At 42.1% G+C, this 20237-nt stretch overlaps 1 long non-coding RNA gene across 1 annotated transcript; it reads left to right on the forward strand.

The window, feature by feature from the left end:
- The first annotated feature begins 682 nt into the window (after positions 1–682).
- LOC149457942 (uncharacterized) lies at positions 683–19162 on the forward strand. The gene is made up of 2 exons (XR_016313543.1): positions 683–809; positions 18748–19162. It is a non-coding gene; the product is annotated as an uncharacterized LOC149457942 (long non-coding RNA).
- Positions 19163–20237: the final 1075 nt, after the last annotated feature.

Here is a 20237-nt window from a genome sequence, read left to right on the forward strand (position 1 = left end):
GCCTTTCTGTTTCCATCTGACTGTCATCCAATCTGATCTGCCGGATGGATGGGGAATGATCCCCATCTGTCCGTTTTTAGTGGGCAGGATCAGATTAGATGCCGGTGGGTGTCAGCAATAGGGTTGCCAACTCATCCTTTTAAAACCGAACACATAATAGTTACACAGGTTCTGTGGCTGATTAAGGTACTGATTAAACTCTCTTGGTGCCTCATCTGCATTAAATTAGCCCCAGAACCTGTGTCATTATTATGTGTTCGGGTTTATAGGGATGAGTTGGCAACCCTAGTCAGTGGACACATGTCCACTGATACCCACCGCTACAGAGAGCTATGGATGGTCCGATCAGGTCCACCTGAAAAACTGACAGGTGGACACGATCGGACTGTCAAGGTGTGAAAGGGGCCTTAGGGTGGCCATAGGGTGATACTTCCTATTTAGAACTTATTTTGGGACTATCAAGCCATTTCTGAACACACAGAGGTTGATACCAAGCAGTAAGAAAAGAGAAAAAGGCCTCTCTAAGTGTAAACTGTAAAACTTGCTTTATTGCCCATAAAGACAGCAACTTACAGGAGCATAGGTTAAAAAAAAGGCACTTCAATGTCTATGACCCGGTGACATCATCGCGCACATGCTGCGCTCCACGGTGCATTCCATGCCTCGGTGCCAGACCTCCTCTATCTTGCCGGCCGCTATGCCTGACACTGACAGATGACAGATCATCAGCAAGAACTTCACACCATGCCGTTCACTGTGGCGGATTCCCATTGATGGACATTGAAGTGCCTTTTTTAACCTACCCTCCTGTAAGTTGCTGTCTTTACGTGCAATAAATCAAGTTTTACCGTTTACACTTAGAGGAGCCTTTCTCCTCTCTTTTCTTACATGTCTTCCTCTGGACCAAAGCTTCAATCCAGTGAAAGGCTGCCATAAGTGAATAGAACTACATTTGTTTTGCTGGCTGTACACCTGTCATTGACTGTTTGACAGAACATTGCCTAATTCCTCACTTTTATAACCATATTTGGCTCCATCTGTATGGTATCTATATACTGTATATAGTGTTTTATTATACTTTGATGTGTTTTTATTTGCTCCCATTTTCGTTTTATGCCACTTTCTGATTATTTATAGGTTGCACTCTTCGTTTGTTTTTTTCAGATAACAAGCAGTACCTTATTTTTAATAACATCATGCAGGAATAGTACATTTGGGCACAAACATAATTCACACGCAAGACAGCCAAAGAGGACCCATAAAAGGTCAAATATCACAAACAAAATAAAAGTATGATTTAATATTACATTTGCATGAACCTAACCTAAATCTTAACCTTAATCAAAGTGGTATTAAGTGCAAAAAGAAAAAAATGCATTATAGCTTACCAATTCTTAGGCCTCATGTACACATGAACTCACCTAGTCATTAAACTCTTCTGGTAGCAGAAAAACGCTAAGAGCGGCAAAAACCTGTGTAAACGCGGTACCATGTTTAGCACTTGGACGTTTATTCATGTGATTGGCCAGAGTATTCTTCACTGACATGGCATCTAGCGTTTAACTGCGTTTAGACGTGTTTTTGCTGCAATTTTTTGGCCAAAATGTTCCTCTCCTAAACGCGATTATTCTGCATTCAGAAGAAGAAAATTTACCTGCCCGTAAACTCTGCTGCTCCTAAACTCTGGTAAAAGCCTATGTGTACATGGACACATAGGCTTTTATTGAGTTGAGTTCAGGGGTTTTGGCAAAAAAACACCAAAACCTCATAAACTCATGTTTAGGAGCAGCAATGTACATGAGGCCTTAGATGTGGTGGCTGCATTAGTTTTCTGGAAGACACAGGGGCAGTTGGAGGGAGACTTTACAAGTGGAAAGAGTGTGTGGGAGTTCGTGCCAAGCCGCCCTGTTCTGTACAAGATTGGGTTTGGCCGGAGTGTACAGGGCAGCCAGGGAAGCTGAGGAGAGTACTCTCAAGCCAAGCATGACGTGAAGAAGGCTGTTCTGGGGGGACCTTCCAGCCTCAGGAATAACCACATCTCCAGTTAAGGTTGGGGCCCCACCAGGGGCGGACTGACCATTTGGAAACTCGGGCACTGCCCGAGGGCCGGGGTCAGTAGGGGGCCCCATGAGCTGCCCCTGATACCTTTTTCATAGGCTTTTTTGAGTTTGGGCAAGGACACAGGGGCCCCATGATCCACTATTGCCCGGGGGCCCCATGAGTTGTCAGTCCGCCCCTGAACCCCACCGCAGGACACCCATCGCTTGTCTGATTGCTACATAAGAACAGGGCGAGAGGGTGACTGACCCACGCATCATTGTATCCAGTTACAGTTAGTTTGTTGCCAGCCAGGCTTTTCAAGGTTATAAACATTCTTCTGCATTGGCCTTTATCAATAACAAATAGTCCAGTGCCCTTTACTGTTGCAAACTGCCATCCCTCATCTGCCTTTGTGATCCTTGCCTGCAGGCTGCTGAACTGAGTTAACTCCTTGCTCCCTGCCTGGTAGAATCTTTTCCATGTGGCTGTATCCACTCTATTCTTTTAAAGTGACTTTTTCCAACAAAATTATATCTTAAAGCAAATTTTGCCTACAATTTTTTTTGTATGGTTGAACTAGATGGACTTTTGTCATTTTACAGCCAAACTAACTATATAACTATATGTAATTCCCTATCCTAAAGTGAATAGTGCCAACAACCTCATCTCCTTTAGTGATCTGTGCGGACAACAAAGAGAGCTATCCTGTTCATTCCACAGCTTAATAGGAACAGCACCTTGCATTGCATGCCAACATAAGGGCCCCAACTAAGCCAGCAGAGGAACCAATTTTTTGACTGTCTCACACTCAGGGTTTATCCTTTTAGTAATATTGGTTTACAAGCAGCCTAACAGATCCCTATGTTTAAACCTAGACTCTCTTGACTGAAGGCCTACAAGTGAGATAACCAGTTTGTTTCCTTGTTCCCCCTTACACGTCTCACTTGGGGAGATATCGCTTATTCAGAGGGCTACTGTTGATGCCCCTTGGTGCTACAGGCCATAAGTGGCCACATTTTAAAGGGTATTCACTGTACTGTACTGTTACTGTGTTGATGCACTCTGTCTATCGTATAACCTCTAAACGTTTGCATTGCCTTACCATTTTATTGCTACCAATACAACCTGATCATTTTTATTACAGTTGGTGTATATCATTCTTGTGTAACTGCTGGAAGACTCCCCAGCCAAGGTATTTTGGTGGTGTCAGCAGGAGTAGTTCTCCATGTAGGGTCAAGAAAAGAGCAGAGGGTCTAAATCTATCAGTGGCTCCTATGGGGGTACATACTACATATGCATGAAAACATAGAAACTGGGGTGCAGAAAAATGGCAGCAGGTGTTCTGCTCAAACTCTCAAAAACAAAACAAAAATTAAAAACAACTATAGATGCTTAGCTCAAGTGTGAATGGGGCCTGGCTGAGCTTCCTCTCATTATCATACAATAAAGAAGGCAAGTTTCTAAACATTTAATCCTTTGTTATTACAGTATTACAATTTAGTTTACAACTGATAATAAAATCTGCCAAAATAGTACAGAGTTTATCATATAAATTTTAACTATAGAATGTCAACAATGGCCTGAGATTAAAACATTTTTGGAACAAAAACTTTATACCCAAAATATCGAGTCAAAAACAAATTATTAAAATAAAGCTGGCCATAGATAGTAGAAAATCATTTGAATATGTGTTCGCATTTGATAAAGATCTATTGAATGAATGTGTAATAACGCCATCATTGATACAAATTGTTTTCCTCTCACTTGTTGACATATTGTCATTCATGCACAACATAAAATGTACATTTTTTTGTCAATCGATTACAGGATAAATACTTGTGCTCATGTACACTACAGTTTATTGTGTGATTCTCAATCTATTCCGCTACTCATGCTTTAAAAATTGTTTCTTCATACTAAAAAATTCCAACATGACTGTTTGTTTTTTTTGTCTTAAATCTTTGCGTTGCAAGAATCACTGTGAGCTCGCTAACATTTAGAAAGTTGAACGATTGGGCGTTTCAGTCGAAATTTTGAATAATTTTTGCACTCATCTGTGACCAGCTTAATAAGCCCCGGAGCAGTTGGAGGCCTTGTGTTCACTCAGGGAACGCCTCAGCCACAGGTTTGCTTTAAGTCAGACAGAAGGAACTCCAACCATGCCACAATGCTGATGCTAATGAAAAATGCATCATGTGCAAGATGGTTTAATTAGGGGCCTTCAGAATACATTTTTTTTTTCATAAAAAGCACAGATGTCTGGACAGCATAATGTAAAGGATATTGCGTAACTGGGGAAATCAGCTCCCATTTGTATCATGTCTGACTAATTGGTTTTTTTATAATCACCAAAGAAAGAAATTGCAAGAGTTGTATTATATTGAAATAAATGGTCACAGGAACTGCTGAGTGCTCATGATGTTTAGCAGCCATTATTATTAAGAATATACGTTTTAAAGTAATAAGGATTGTGCGTTGGAAAAGTAGATAGAAATTCCAAGCTGGTTCTGTCGCCTGAGCAAAATACTAGAGATGTGTTTCCCATTCTCTTTAATACAAAAGCTCCCTTTTCTGAGCACAAGGATATATACAGATAAAGCACCTTTATACATCTGCCCCCATAAAACCCCAAGTGACGGGAGTCAATTTGGGTGGGGGTCCCCTGGGACCAAGCTCACTTTAGAGAGGTGGAGAGACCCCTGTCTCAGCTCCCCATATCCCTATTATGTGTAAGTCACCCTGTGCCTGTTAGGGGTACAGGGTGATCTGCCCTAATATTGGGGTGGGGGGTTGTTGATTGTTTAATGCCATATGGTTGCATCCCATTGTTCTATTGTGTGTCTTGCTTGGGAGCAAACTATTATGGGATGTATGTGTTTATGTGTATTAGCTTAGTGGGGGGTGTCTCCAGCAGCCCTCCTGATGGGACTGTCTGCTGGTGTGAAGTTTGAATACCTGTGTGTCTCTTGTTACTAAATGTAGATTGCCCCGCCCTGTGTCATTATGCAGGGAGGGGGGACTGTCCCTTGAGTGTATAAAAAGCCAGTTTGAGTTTCAAATAAAGAGTTCCATGTTCAGACAGACTGGTGTCATCTAGTCTTGTATGGTCTGCTGTGGTGTCTGTTGTCATTGTTCGGACGGGGAAGCGGTATTATAACGGAAGTACCCAAGTGCAGACTGGGTCGGTTCCGTTACAATATATATATATTTATGTAGTGTGAAAATCTGATTTCAGGTCCCTATATATATATTACTGGTGTGAAAATCCGATCTCGGATCCCTGATACCCCTGGACACATAGTCTAAAGTATTCTGAGCCCAAACGAAGGTCTCTAGGAATGTCAAGGTTAAATGATCACATATAAAAGTACTTCATATTGGTCAGAATACACACTTTCCATTCAGATTGCTGCCCCAGATATTTATAGGGGTGTGAAAGCAGGGGATCCCTTTTGATTATATGGTGGGAGATAGCATTAGACCAAACATTTTGGAAGGAAATTTAGACCTTCATAAATCAAATGGTGGCATTATATTGGTCAGCCATACCATTATTACTATTACAGGTAAAGTGAATTGCTTATCTTGTTACTGCAGCACCCTCCAAGATAGGTGCTAGGATTTGTAGAGTTAGGATACTATAGCTTAACAGAGAGAGCTGCAATTGTTTAGTAGTGGCTGTTCAGTGTGTTCAAGTGCTTCTAGAACTGCCTCTGTTTGCCTCTGTATTCAAGCAACCTAAGAAGGTTCTGGATGTATAGGTGAAACGGATGCAGAAGATTGCATGAATATTAATGCCACTCCAGCCAATCACAAGGAATGCAGCCCTGAGGAATGCTGAGAGAAGGTATTTATTATTTGGGCATACTGACCCCTGTGTCTTTCCAGAACAGGGGAGTGCACTCTGCCTCCCCTGGCACCTGATGCCGTGTAGCCTCAGGTGGGTGACCTGAGAGCCTGAAGTAGGAGAGAGAGTGATCCTGGGTCTTCAGTATGCTGACTGAGGGGAGCTGTCTGGTATCACAGAAGGGCATCATCTGGAAGTTTGGAAGTGGGCTACCATTCTGTCCTTGGGCCTTGTGAGTACAGACACTGAGTGATCTTGGGGAATCTGTGTACTTGGCTACACCTCTGGTGCTTTATAGTCAGCGTGGATCTTTAAAAAGCGGATACTGGCTGGTGTTCTGAAGAGCTCTGTCTAGTTACTCTTTGCTGCATGGGACTTTGCTCTAACCTGAAGTTACTGTTACTGCGAAAGAGACGTCTTTAATTTGCTCCAGCAAGGACTTCACCTAAAGCTCAACCAGAAATCAGATAGTGTACAAATAACTCCTCAAATTCCTGTGTTTACCAGTGCTGCTGACACTTACATGCGTTTCCACACACAAAAGATATGTCATATAATAGTGCCGCGCATATATCTCTATAACCTCATATATGAATTAAAGCATCCAAACCATGTGATTATGCAACAATGGTGAATACATTGAATACAACTTTAAAAGTCCATAATGTGTGCTTGATCTGTGCCTTCATAATTTGTTCACAAAACAGGTGCTCTTTATTGCTTATATCCACATATATTCCTATAGGTGCTCCTCCACCAGAGACATACATATATGCTCTCACCTCCTTTTATGACCCAAATTGCATAGGTCAAATACCGCCTTTTCCTTTTAACCCGGGTAGGTATACTGTATGGATGGTTCCACTTCCATCTCCTCTTTATCCCACAAATCCTCCGCATATGTAAACAGAAATGCTTACCATAGTGTAGTATAAAAATATAGTGTGATTTATTGAAAAAACAAAGTGCACTCACATTCAAAAGTGTCCTGATGTGACATCACAGTAAAAAAAACCTTGTTATAATGTATTTTTAAAGTGTTCAGGAATTTCCAAGATGGCAGCTCGTAAACGTCCGGTTTAGCGGCTTGACGTCATCGGCCCACCCTATGCGTTATGTCACATCATGTGGCTTCCTCAGCAGCAGCTCCTATGGGGGTAGCACTACATTACAATGGCATCTGAAAGTGTGTGGGAGATGTTAAGCAGCAAATGAAGATAGTGTGTGTGAAAAGGATTTCCAATATCCCAGTCAGCCCATGAAGCTTGAAAGTTTGGAGTGGTTGCACCCTGCATTGCCAACCTGTCATTAAAGTGCTATCCATTCACAGATGCCAAATACCTGCCGCTGCCCTTCTCACTGGTGCTAGTTGCTTGTGCAAATGTAATCTTAAACAGGAGAAGCCAAACAAGGACCTTCATGGAAGGATCGCCAATATTATTTTAGTGTACATTTAATAAAAATTGAAAATGGTTTTTAAAATTGTATAAACATTATTAACCTCATGTGATATTTTAGTGATTGGGTTTACACCTATTTTAAATGTACTGATTTTTTTATTGAATAAAGTTTTTATTGTTGCACCTTATTATTGTATGTATTGTATTGGTGACTGCAGACCCACTTCATGAAAGGTCATTGGCTATCTTAAATCTTTAGAAGAAAAGTCTTTGAGATACCATTCTGTTCAGGAAATCTTGTGCCACTTTTTAAAATTTCCAGAACACCTTCTATCAGTACAACACTTTTGGGTGGAATTCAGTTAGAAGATAAATTATTAATCAGAAGATATATGAATGAGTGTAAAAGAAAAGAAAATCCCAAGAAGTTAAAAATCTCCAGCTATTTGAAGAACTGGGTGTGAAATATCCCTGCCCTGATGTTTTTGTAGCAGATGATGTTGGTTTGCCATTAGGATAGACTGAACTATGAAAATTATTCTGCTTACAAATATAAAGCGAACCTACAGCAAGGTTATGAGTTCAAGTGTTTACAAATTAGTAACAAGCTGTAGAGAGCTTTAAAACAAGTCCTCACTGGCCTCATTAGCTGCAGGCATTGTGGAGTAATTCATCCAGAAAATTTCACAGCAGAAACACTGAAGAAGTTTCCTCTCAAAAGCTTGGCTTCCCTTCCTAGTGCACATGCTGTTGTGTTTACATTTAGCGCTTGTTTACACCACATTTCTTGCTTTCACTGTGCAATTCTGTAAGTGCACTTACATGTGTGTTTTCAGTAAATTTTCATGAGTTTTCAGTGCATTTGCAGTTCTTTTTTAGAATCATTTTTAAAAATTAAAAACAAATAGCATTTACATGCATTCGTGTGTATTTGCAGTGCTTACAGTGTATTCTGGTGCAGGTAAATTCAGCATGCTGTACTTTTCCTAAACGCCCATGAAAACACTGCAATGGTGTAAACTAGGCTCACTGAAATGTATTCATTTTTCTTGAATTCATGTATTCATTTGTACTACATTTAAAAATGCACCTGACTGCATCTGGTGTAAATGCACCCTAAAGATTAGACTGGAAGGGGGGGGGGGGTCTACATTGTGGTGAGCTGCTGAGAGAACAAATTGTTTCTGTTGTGAACTTTGAGGATGAATATCTCCACAATGCCTGCAATCACACAAGTCAATAAGGGTTTTAAAGCTCATTTACTGCTTGTTTACTTGATAAGTAAAATTTGGTTGTTCATAGCCTGACCAAAAAATTAATTTATAATTGATTGCATTGGACCACATGTAGGATCTGGTATTCCTGCATTTTAGAGCTGCTCTCCAGCCATTTTCTCTCTCACTCTTTAGCACAACCTCAGCTAATTGCTGTGTTAGTTTTAACAAGTCCTAATTAAACAAGTGCGGTTCATTTAATTCCGAAATGAAATTCAGACAAATTTTTCGCTATTCAGAAATTCGGATGTATCAGAATTTGAATGCAAAAGAATTTAAAAGAATTCGAAATAGCGAAACAAAATTTCGGACAAAATTCGAATCAAATTCAAACTTCAATTTGAAAACAAAGTCAAAATATAAACATCGTTCAAAGACTGTGTGTAATAGTATTAGAATATAGCCGTCTTCAGAAATTTGAATGTAAAAAATAGTTGAATAAAACAAAATAGAATAAAGAAGAACAGAATAGAATATAAAATAATATAATAATAATAGAATAATAACAGAATAGAAAATAAAGGTATAGAATAGAAAAACAGAATAGAATAAAATAGAATGAATATAGCCATCTTCCGAAATTCAAATTTTGAAAAGAATAGCATAGAAGAACACAGAATAGAATAGAACAGCATAGACTAGAACAGACTAAAACAGAATAGAATAGAACAGGACAGAAAAACATAGAGTTAAATAGAATAGAATATAACAGAATAGAATTTAAAAAAATAAAGTAAAACAGATTAGAATTAAATAGAAAATAAAAGAACAGCAATTGAACAGAATATAAAAGAATAGAATAAAATAGAAAAGAATAGAACAGAATGGAAAAAATAGAATAGAATACAATATATCTGCCTTCCTGAAAAGCTGCCTATTCAAAAAGAATAGAATAGAATAAAACAGAATAGAAAAGAATACAGTAAAACAGAACATAATAGAATAGAAATTAGAAGAATAGAATAAAATAGTAAATAAAGGAATAGAATAGAAAAGAATAGAATAGACAATCAAATAATAGAATAAAATATAATAGAAAAAACAATAGAAAAGAATAGAGTAGAAAGAATATAACCGTCTTCCAAAAATCTAATAGAACAAATTCTAATTCTAATGCAAATTCGATACTTTTTCGAAAACGAATAAAGGAAATGAAGTTAAACGAATTCCGAAAACGAATTAAATGAATTTAATGAAATTAACTAAAATAAATTATTTAAATAGCGAATCGAAAAACAAAACACATTTTCTGGTTCTGTATATGTCTAGACCTAATTTAAAAGAAGCCCCCTTTGATTACCTAAATCCAGGGCTTTTTCTCAGAGAATAGGTGCAGGAACTCGGCCTTTCCAAGTCACCCCTTGTCTCTGTCTCTCACTGTCCCTGCGTTACACCCCTTACCTACCTCCCCGTAACACCCTTTTAGAGGAATTTGTAATAATAACAAGAAAAGCAGTAAAATTTTCCTCTGCAGCCAGCATCAATAGACTCCCCCAGCAACAATGGACCACCTGCAATAAAATAGCCCCCCAGCAGCAATAGTCCCCTGGCAGCATCAACAGACCCTCCAGCAGCTAGCAATGATAGACTCCTCCCTCAACAGTAGATCCCTCCAGGGGCATCCGTAGGCAGGTGCGGGGGGTGTGCGCCTACAGCACAGGGTGACACCGGACCCGCTCCACGAAAAGGTAAGTTGTAAAGCAAGCTGAAGATCCCCGCAGGATGGATAGGATCTGCGGACTGAGCATAATGGATCGGAGTCCGATCCATTATCCTCCCCAATCCACAGATCAGAACCATCCTGCATGGATCGCCGGCTTGCTTTACAACTTACCTTTTCCTGGAGCGGGTCAAGTGTCACCCTGTATAGGTTGCATGTCGACGATCCCCGCAGGATGGATCGGATCTGCGTATTGGGGAAGATAATGGATCAGACTCCGATCCATTATGCTCAATCCGCAGATTCGATCCATTCTGCGGGGATCGTCGGAGGGGGTGTCACCAAGTGTTATCACACCGGGTGACATCAACCCTAGGGACACCCCTGGATCCCTCCCAGCAATAGCTGACCCCCACAGCAACACAAGATCCCCCTAGCAACAATAGATCCCCCATGATCAACAATAGATCTTGCCAGCATCAATAGACACCCCCCTCCCCACAAAAATAGATCCCCGAAGGGACAATATATCCCCCAGCAGCCAGCATCAATGGACGCTGCAGTACACCCCACCACCCCTTGCCATTACATACATTCAGTGCTGGAGGTGCAGTAACTGCGTTCTGCCGCATTCCCGCTGATAACAAGCCTTGCTTAAATGACACAAAGGGCCCCTACTCTTCTCTCTTCCCCCCAGCAGAGTGGAAAGTGCCTTCTTTAGTGTCCACGTGTCAAAAGCCACTCCTGGAGGAGATGCCAGGAAAGTCACATAACGCTGGACATAGGTGATAAAAAAAGGGGTTTCCAGAGAATTTACTCCCCTTCCTGACCAGGCCATTTTTTTGCAATACGGTCCTGCATTACTTTAACTGACAATTACGCGGTCATGCAATGCTGCACCCAAATTAGATTTATGTCCTTTTTTCCCACAAATAGAGCTTTCTTTCGGTGGTATTTGATCACCTCTGTTTTTTTTTTTTTGTGCTATAAACAAAAAAAGACTGACAATTTTGAAGAAAAAAATATATATATATTTGCTATTAAACATGCCCAATAAAAAAGTTTTAAAAAATCAAATTGTGTCATAAATTTAGGCCAAAATGTACTCTGCTACATCTTTGCTAAAAAAAAAAAAAATCCCAATATGTGTAAATTAATTGGTTTACGTGAAAGTTATAGCATTTACAAATGGCGGTATAGATACTGGAATTTTTCTTTATATACTAGTAATAGCGCTGATCAGTGACTTATAGTTGGACCACGGGACTGCGGCGGGCATTCTGATACTGGATGGGAACTGACTAACGGCCACTAACATCCCCAGTGACACTAATAAAAAGCACTGACACTGTACTGATGACACTGGGCAGGAAGTAGTTAACATTTGGGTGATCAAAGGGTTAACTGTGTGCTGTGTGTGTTTTATCAGGGAGCATGTCCTTGCAGGCAGGAGAGAGACCTGTGTTGTTTACAAACTGGACTCAAGCCTGCCAGCTTTTCACCGTGATTTCCGAGTGCCAGCAAGGAATCTTCAGCCGGGACCTGGTGATTGACATGCCTAGCCGCCAATGGCAGTGCGAGTAGGGTGGCGTGCACGCATGCTCCCTACCTGGAAATGCAAATCACATATATATATATATGTGCTTTTTCGCTGCGCTGCCCTGCCACCCTATAGCAGTACTTCTACTATAGGGCAGTGGGGAAGTGGTTAAAGAAAAAGTACTGAAGGAGTTAGGGGGGGGGTAAAGAATGGGAGGCAAACTAATGCAGGCCATAGATGGGTCGAAAATCGGCCGATTTTTCGGCCGAAAATAAAATCGGCCGATTTTCGGATCGTTAGTGGGCGATTTGGTCGGCCGTTTTTCGGTATTTTGGCGGGTTTTTTTTTTTCGGTAAAGTTGGAAAAAAATCGGCCGATTTTGCCGATCGGCCGATTTTCGCGGCAATTAGTGGGCAAATTGGCCGATTTTTTACCGATAAAAAATCTGCGCATGAGCAGTGACCTGCAAGAGGAAGACAAAAAGAAGAAAAAGAAGAAGAGGAAGACGATGAAGAAGAGGATGAAGAAGAAGAAGAGGAAGAAGAAGAGGATGAAGAAGAAGAAGAGGATGAGGATGAAGAAGAAGAAGAGGATGAGGATGAAGAAGAAGAGGATGAGGATGAAGAAGAAGAAGAGGATGAGGATGATGATGAAGAAGAGGATGAGGATGAGGAAGAAGAGGATGAGGATGAGGAAGAAGAAGAGGATGAGGAAGAAGAAGAGGATGAGGATGAAGAAGAAGATGAAGAAGAGGATGAGGATGAAGAAGAAGAAGAAGAGGATGAGGATGATGATGATGAAGAAGAAGAGGATGAGGATGAAGAAGAGGATGAGGATGAAGAAGAGGATGAGGATGAAGAAGAAGAGGATGAGGATGAAGAAGAGGATGAGGATGAAGAAGAAGAAGAGGATGAGGATGAAGAAGAAGAAGAAGAAGAGGATGAGGATGAGGATGAAGAAGAAGAAGAAGAAGAAGAAGAGGATGAGGATGAAGAAGAGGATGAGGATGAAGAAGAAGAAGAAGAAGAAGAAGAAGAAGAAGAGGATGAGGAAGAAGAAGAAGAAGAGGATGAGGATGAAGAAGAAGAAGAAGAGGATGAGGATGAAGAAGAGGATGAGGATGAAGAAGAAGAAGAAGAAGAAGAAAAGGATGAGGATGAAGAAGAAGAAGAGGATGAGGATGAAGAAGAAGAAGAAGAGGATGAGGATGAAGAAGAGGATGAGGATGAAGAAGAAGAAGAAGAAGAAGAGGGTGAGGATGAGGATGAAGAAGAAGAAGAAGAAGAAGAGGATGAGGATGAAGAAGAAGAAGAAGAAGTAGGATGAAAATAAGAAGAATTCCAGTCCAGCAAAAAGTGTCTCTGCAGAGAGCTCCGCTATTTCTGACAGTTCTCTGACAGTTCCTTGACATTTACAGCGGTTGAAACATTGTATCTATTTGTTTCCGAATAAAAACATCTGTATCCTAAATGGAAACAAATAGATACATTGTTGCAACTTCTATAAATGTCAAGGAACTGTCAGAGAACTGTCAAAGAAATAGCAGAGCTCTCTGCAGGGACACTTTTTGCCGGCTCTAGACGGGTAGAAAATCGGCCAATTTTTTTTACCATTGATGGTAACGTCGGCCACTTGAACAACCGATTTTTCGTTTTTTAAAAGAAAAATCTGCAGTTTTTCTCCCCATCTATGGCCTGCATAAGTTTGCCCAGAGAAGCACTTCAACAACAAATGAGAAGGACCAAAATGCTCCAAAATAGGAATGAGCCTTAACAGAGTTTGTGGCTCTAAAAGGATGCAAGACATGCAACCTATTACAACGTCCTACCTTCACTATAGTCTGCAATACGTACAGTGAAGGAAATAAGTATTTGATCCTCTGCTGATTGAAGGTTTGCCCACTCACAAAGAAATGATCAGTCTAAAAATTGAATGGTAGGTGTATTGTATTAGACAGAATAGTAACAAAAAAATTCAAAAGACATGCATGTTTAACAAATTATGCACTGATTTGCATGTTTATGAGAGAAATATGTATTTGATCCCCTTCACAAAACATGACTTAGTACTTGGTGGCAAATCCCTTGTTGGCAATCACAGAGGTCAGACGTTTCCTGTAGTTGGCCACCAGGTTTGCACACATCTCAGGAGGGATTTCAGCCAACTCCTCTTGGCAGATCCTTTCCAAGTCATTAAGGTTTGGTGGCTGACATTTGGCAACTTGAACTTTCAGCTCCCTCCACAGATTTTCAATCAGATTAAGGTCTGGAAACTGGCTAGGCCACTCCAGGACCTTAATGTGCTTCTTCTTGAGCCACTCCTTTGTTGCCTTGGCTGTGTTTTGGGTCATTGTCATGCTGGAACACCCATCCATGACCATTTTCAATGCCCTGGCTGAGGGAAGAAGGTTCTTACCCAAGATTTGACAGTACATTGCCTCATCCATCGTCCCTTTGATGCGGTGCAGTTGTCCTGTCCCCTTAGCAGAAAAACACCCCCAAAGCAGAATGTTTCCACCACGTTTGACAGTTGGGATGGTGTTCTTGAGGTCATAGGCAACATTCCTTCTACTCTTTCAAACACGGCGAGTTGAGTTGATGCCAAAGAGCTCAATTTTGGTCTCATCTGACCACAACACTTTCAACCAGTCCTCCTCTGCATCATTGTCAGTGTAGTGTGTTACCAATAGTTTTCTTGGTGACTGTGGTCCCAGCTGCCTGGAGATCATTGACAAGATCCTTACGACGTGTAGTTCTGGGATGATTCCTCACTGTTATCATGATCATTGACACTCCACGAGGTGAAATCCTGCATGGTGCACCTTGAACTAGGGAGACTGGCAGTTGTTTTGTGTTTCTTCCATTTGCGAATGATTGCACCAACTGTTGTCACCTTCTCGCCAAGCTGCTTGGCGATAGTTTGGTAGCCAAGTCCAGCCTTGTGAAGGTCTACAATCTTGTCCCTGACATCCTTGGACAGCTCTTTGGTCTTTGCCATGGTGGAGAGTTTGGAATCTGATTGTTTGATTGCTCCTGTGGATAGGTGTCTTTTATACAAGTAACAAAATGAGATTAGCAACACTCCCTTTAAGAGACTGCTTCTAATCTCAGTTTGTTACCTGTATGAAAGACACCTGGTAGCCAGAAATCCTGCTGAATGATAGGGGATCAAATTCTTATTTCCCTCATGAACATGCAAATCAGTGCATATTTGTTGCTATTCTGTCTCTCGGTGTTACAATACACATACCATTCGATTTTTAGACCGATCATTTCTTTGTGAGTGGGCAAACATTCAAAATCAGCAGGGGATCAAATACGCATTTCCTTCACTGTACATCCTAGCTCCTCTGGCTGTCTGCTAGAGCGTTGACATTGCGTAAAACACGTCATTCATTTCTGTAATACTAGATTTCACCCTAGCCTTGAAAGACTGGCAAGACTTGGTATTTCGTTACACATAAGGACAGTAGGGTTGCCACCTCACCCATTAAGACCCTGGTCACACTGGGTGCGACTTGGCATGCGACTTTCAAATCGCATGCCAAGTCGCACCCTATTGTCCTCAATTACAGTGGTCAGAACAGCATTGATTTCTAAAGTAGTACATTTGGTGCGATTTGCATAGACATCTGTGTCAGATGTCTTGCAACTTGCACCTGAAATCGGCATGTCCCCTGACTTTGAAATCGTGCAACTTCACTGTTAGTCGCACGATTTCAAAGTCGGGCTTGATGTGAATGGGGTGTTAAACCCGGACACATATTAATGACACAGGTTCTGTGGCTAATTTAATGCAGATAAGGCACAAAATGAGTTTAATTAGCACCTTAATCAGCCACAGAATCTGTGTCATTAATATGTGTTTGGGTTTAAAGGGATGAGGTGGCAACTCCAAAGGACAGTTAGAGACCCTTTTTAACATCATGTTACCCCTTTCTGTGAAACAGAATGAAAGTCCAAGAAGTTGGTATCTATGAAGTTGTTATGGACTTTACAAATAACTTACATAGTTTTCTTTAATCTCTTTTAGTGGTCTTAGTGCTAGTTACAAGTTAATCCCTTAAACCCCCCTGCTATTCCATTCACTGACTTTCCTCTCTCTGAGTTATCCTGACCCAGTCCCTAACTGGTCCTCTAATTATTCTCCAATTAGCTGCAATACGGCGAGAAACTAATTCTGGGCGAGACTCTGAACTGTGAGTTAATTTGAGCATCTCCAAGGACTGAGAGTGAGTCTTCGTTGCTAGAATTTCCATACATATCATTATGCACAAATAAGGCAGTATAAAGAAATTCCTTTAGAGGAAACTTTTAATTAAGCACAGTGGGGTCGATTTACAAAGATAATCATTTCGGTTTCTACTCCTTAACCCTGTCACTGCCTGATACTGCTATCCATTTTGCACCTGGGGGGACCAAACCACTTCTGCTATTTTTCACATGCATATTAAACCCTTGAAAGTTTGCAAAACATCCCCCAATCTTTATAGTTGCTGAAACTGCATGGCCAGGGCTGCTGTGAGAAACCAAGGGGTCCCCTACAGCCATTGTGACAGGGCCCCCAAATAAACACTGTTTACTAAGCTTCAGTTATGATTGAACACAATGAGTGATCAGTACAAACCACTCATTGTATTCTTTCAGGAAAGGAAGGGCTTGATAAATGTGACATATTCATCCTAAGGATCCTATAGTGTGTTTGCAGCGGGGAAGGAGAGGAGAAAAGCCAGCAGCATTGTGGGGGGGCTTGGGCAGCATGGGGAAATGTATGGTGCTCTGGGAGGTGCTGCAAAGAGAGACATACAGAGGATCAGTTCCAGTAAATGCCCCCCTCCCCCCAATGTGCCGATCACCCTCCCTACCCACATCCGATTCACCCAGCTGCCTGGGCCCCCCTGCTGGTCTGGGCCAGGAGGACCAGTGGTACCCCCTTATCCACGGCCCTGTGCTTGGCCCACATAGTTTGTATGGATATGGATGGTTGTTTTGTATGGTCTCTAAGGCAGCGGTTATCAACTTGTGGGTCGTGACCCCTTTGGGGGTCAAATGACCCTTTCACAGGGGTCGCTTAAGACCATCGGAAAACACATATTTCCGATGGTCTTAGGAACCGAGATACCGCTCCTCTATCCGTCTCCAGGCGGGTCCCGTGTCTTCATTTCCCCAGACCACGATGTGTGGGCAGAATGACATGCCGTCCCTGTCATCTGGCCTCACCCCCAGGAACACTCAACAGCCCCACCTCCTCGCCGGTGATTGGCTGCCGGAACTGTAGCTCAGGAGAGGCACACAGGTGGCCAATCACCAGTGAGGAGGTGGAGCTTGGAGAGGAGGAGCGGCAGCACGAAGATCAAAGAAGATCAAGTGAGGGAGCTGCCGGAGTGAGTGAAGAGGAGGAGAGTGACCGGAGAAGGAAGACAGCTGACCGGTAAGTGTCTGTACCGTGCAGATGGTGCTGCTGCAGCCAGGTATGCTGGCTGTAGATGGGAGGGAGCGAGCCCAGGCTGGAGCAGGGGTCAGCAAGGTAAGTATCATTGGTATCAGTGGGAGGAATAGTGCCCCATCATTGGTGTCACTAATATCAAAGATGGGGCACTATTTCCCCCCCACTGACACCAACGATGCGGCACTATTCCTCCCCCACTGACACCAACGATTGGGCACTATTCCTCCCCCCACTGGCACCAACTATGGGGCACTATTCCCCCCCCACTGACACTAACAATGAGGCACTATTCCTCCCCTCACTGACACCAATGATGGGGCACTATTCCCCCCCAACACTGACATCAATGATGGGGCACTATTCCCCCCCCCACAACCGACACCAATGATGGGGCACTATTCCTCCCACTGATACCAATGATGGGGCACTATTCCTCCCACTGATACCAATGATGGGGCACTATTCCTCCCACTGATACCAATGATGGGGCACTATTCCTCCCACTAATACCAATGATGGGGCACTATTCCTCCCACTGATACCAATGATGGGGCACTATTCCTCCCACTGATACCAATGATGGGACACTATTCCTCCCACTGATACATGCTTTAATTATGTTCAATTTGTAACAATGAAAATACATCCTGCATATCAGATATTTACATTACAATTCCTAATAGTATTAGCAAAATTACAGTTATAAAGTAGTAACGAAAATAATTTTACGGTTGAGGGTCACCACAACATGAGGAACTGTGGGCAGCACAGTGGCTAAATGGTTAGCACTTCCGCCTGGCAGTACTAGGGTCATTGGTTCGAATCCCAGCCACGGCACCACCTGCCTGGAGTTTCCTCCCACACTCCAAAGACATGCTGGTAGGTTAATTGGATCCTGTCTAAATTGGCCCTAATATGTATCTGTATGTATGAATGTGAGTTAGGGACCTTAGATTGTACACCCCTTGAGGGTTAAGGACTGATGTGAATGTACAATATGTATGTAAAGCGCTGTGTAAATTGATGGCGATATATAAGTGCCTGAAATAAATAAAGGGTCGTGGCATTAGGAAGGTTGAGAACTACTGCTCTAAGGTCTTGTTCACAGACTTACTACAATGTAATCCGGTGCTAGAGCTGCGTTTGCCCAGACAGAGATAGTCATGTGTTCCATGCAGTCCCATTCATTTCAATTGGGACGCTGCATGGACCAACTGCTACTTTAGGGTTGCCATATCATCTCTTTAAAACCAAACACATATTAATTGCACAAGTTCTGTGGCTGATTACGGTGGTAATTAAACTCACTTTGTGCCTTATCTGCATTCAGTTAGCCTTAGAACCTGAACCTATGAAATGTATATGTGTTTGGTTTTAAAGGGATAAGGTAGCAACCCTATGTTGCTTCCAATTTGATAGCCCTGTAGGTACACTACTTGTTGAACGTTTCCTGAAGTCTGCTAGCAACTTGTGTAAAGTGACAATCAGCACTCCCTTTAAAATCTGTGTATAACATTTCTAACATTTCCTCAATGCAGGCAGATACTTATCCATCATGCCATACCATCAGGGAGGTGTGTGATTGGCCCTACATTTATTCTGTAACAGGACAAAGACTCCAAACACACAGTCAATTTCATTAAGGACTATGTGTAAAGAAGAACAAGGAGTCCAGCAAGTGATGGTTTGGCCCCCACAGAGCCCTGATCTCAACATCATGGAGGCTGTCTGGGATTATATGAAGAGACAGAAGGATTTCAGGCAACCTACGTCTACAGAAGATCTGTGGTTAGTTCTCCAAAATGTTTGGAACAACCTACCTGCCGAGTTCCTTAAAAAATTGTGTGCACAAGGGTACCTAGAAGAATTGGTGCTGGTTTGAAGCCAAATTTTTTTTTCTGTTTGGACACTTTGCATTTTGTAAATTAATACAAAATAAACAATTAAAATATATATTTTTGAAAGCATTCTTTTAGGAGGGGGGTAAAACCTCATATGATCAGAAAGCTCCCGATCGCAAGCAGAGATCGGGAGCTTTCCTGAAGCTAAGTAAAACATGCACATTACTACAGTGCATGTTAACCCTCCAAGCAAGGTGCAATGCCTTGTGGCGCCATTCATTTTGAAATGTACTACAAAACATCTATTGTGTGCATCTGTGCTACATCTCACTACAGTACACCACAACCAGGGGCAGACTGACAACTCATGGGGCCCCCGGGCAATAGGGGATCATGGGGCCCCTGTGTCCTCGCCCACACCCAAAAAAGCATATGAAAAAGCCAATGAAAGGTACCAGGGGCATCTCATGGGGCCCCCTACTGACCCCGGGCCCTCGGGCAGTGCCCGAGTGCTTGAATGGTCAGTCTGCCCCTAACCACAACTCACATTGTAAAGCAATGTTAACTGGTGTGAACAGGCTCTAAGGTTTACTCTAAGGCAGTGATCTCCAAACTGCAGCCCTTTACTTGCTTTTATCCGGCCCTTGGGGCACTATTTCATCCACTGATACCAACAATGCGCCATTATTCCCCCTGCTGACACCAATGACGGGGAACAATTTCTCTCAAAACACCAACAATGGGTCATTATCCCCCCCACCACCACCACCACCTGAAACCAATTATGGGAAACAATCCCTTCCAATGACACAAATGATAGGGCACTGTTCTTTCCACTGACACCAAATATGGGGCATTTTTTCCACTGATGTTGGGACCTTATTGACTCCCAATGGCCATAGTCCAGCCCCCCTAAAGTCTAAAGGACAGTAAACGGGCCCTTTGTTTAGAAGATTTGGAGACCCCTGCTCTAAGCCATAATAATATTGGTGAGCATGAGATTAATTTTTCCTGCTATCCCTGCTCATTATAAAAACTCCTACACATTCGGTGCTTTCCAACTCTGAGAGGGCATAGCCATGACATGACAACCCTAGCAGTTAATGGGCTAAATAAAATCTGTAATGCAAAAGTACTGAGGATGCCATTCCTGACCTCTTTTTCTACCATCTGTGTAACTGCCTCAA

Source organism: Staurois parvus, unplaced genomic scaffold (assembly GCF_062004578.1).
Source record: "Staurois parvus isolate SC_StPar_1 unplaced genomic scaffold, SC_StPar_1.0 ptg000299l, whole genome shotgun sequence".
In the NCBI taxonomy this organism is placed as follows: Eukaryota; Metazoa; Chordata; class Amphibia; order Anura; family Ranidae; genus Staurois; species Staurois parvus.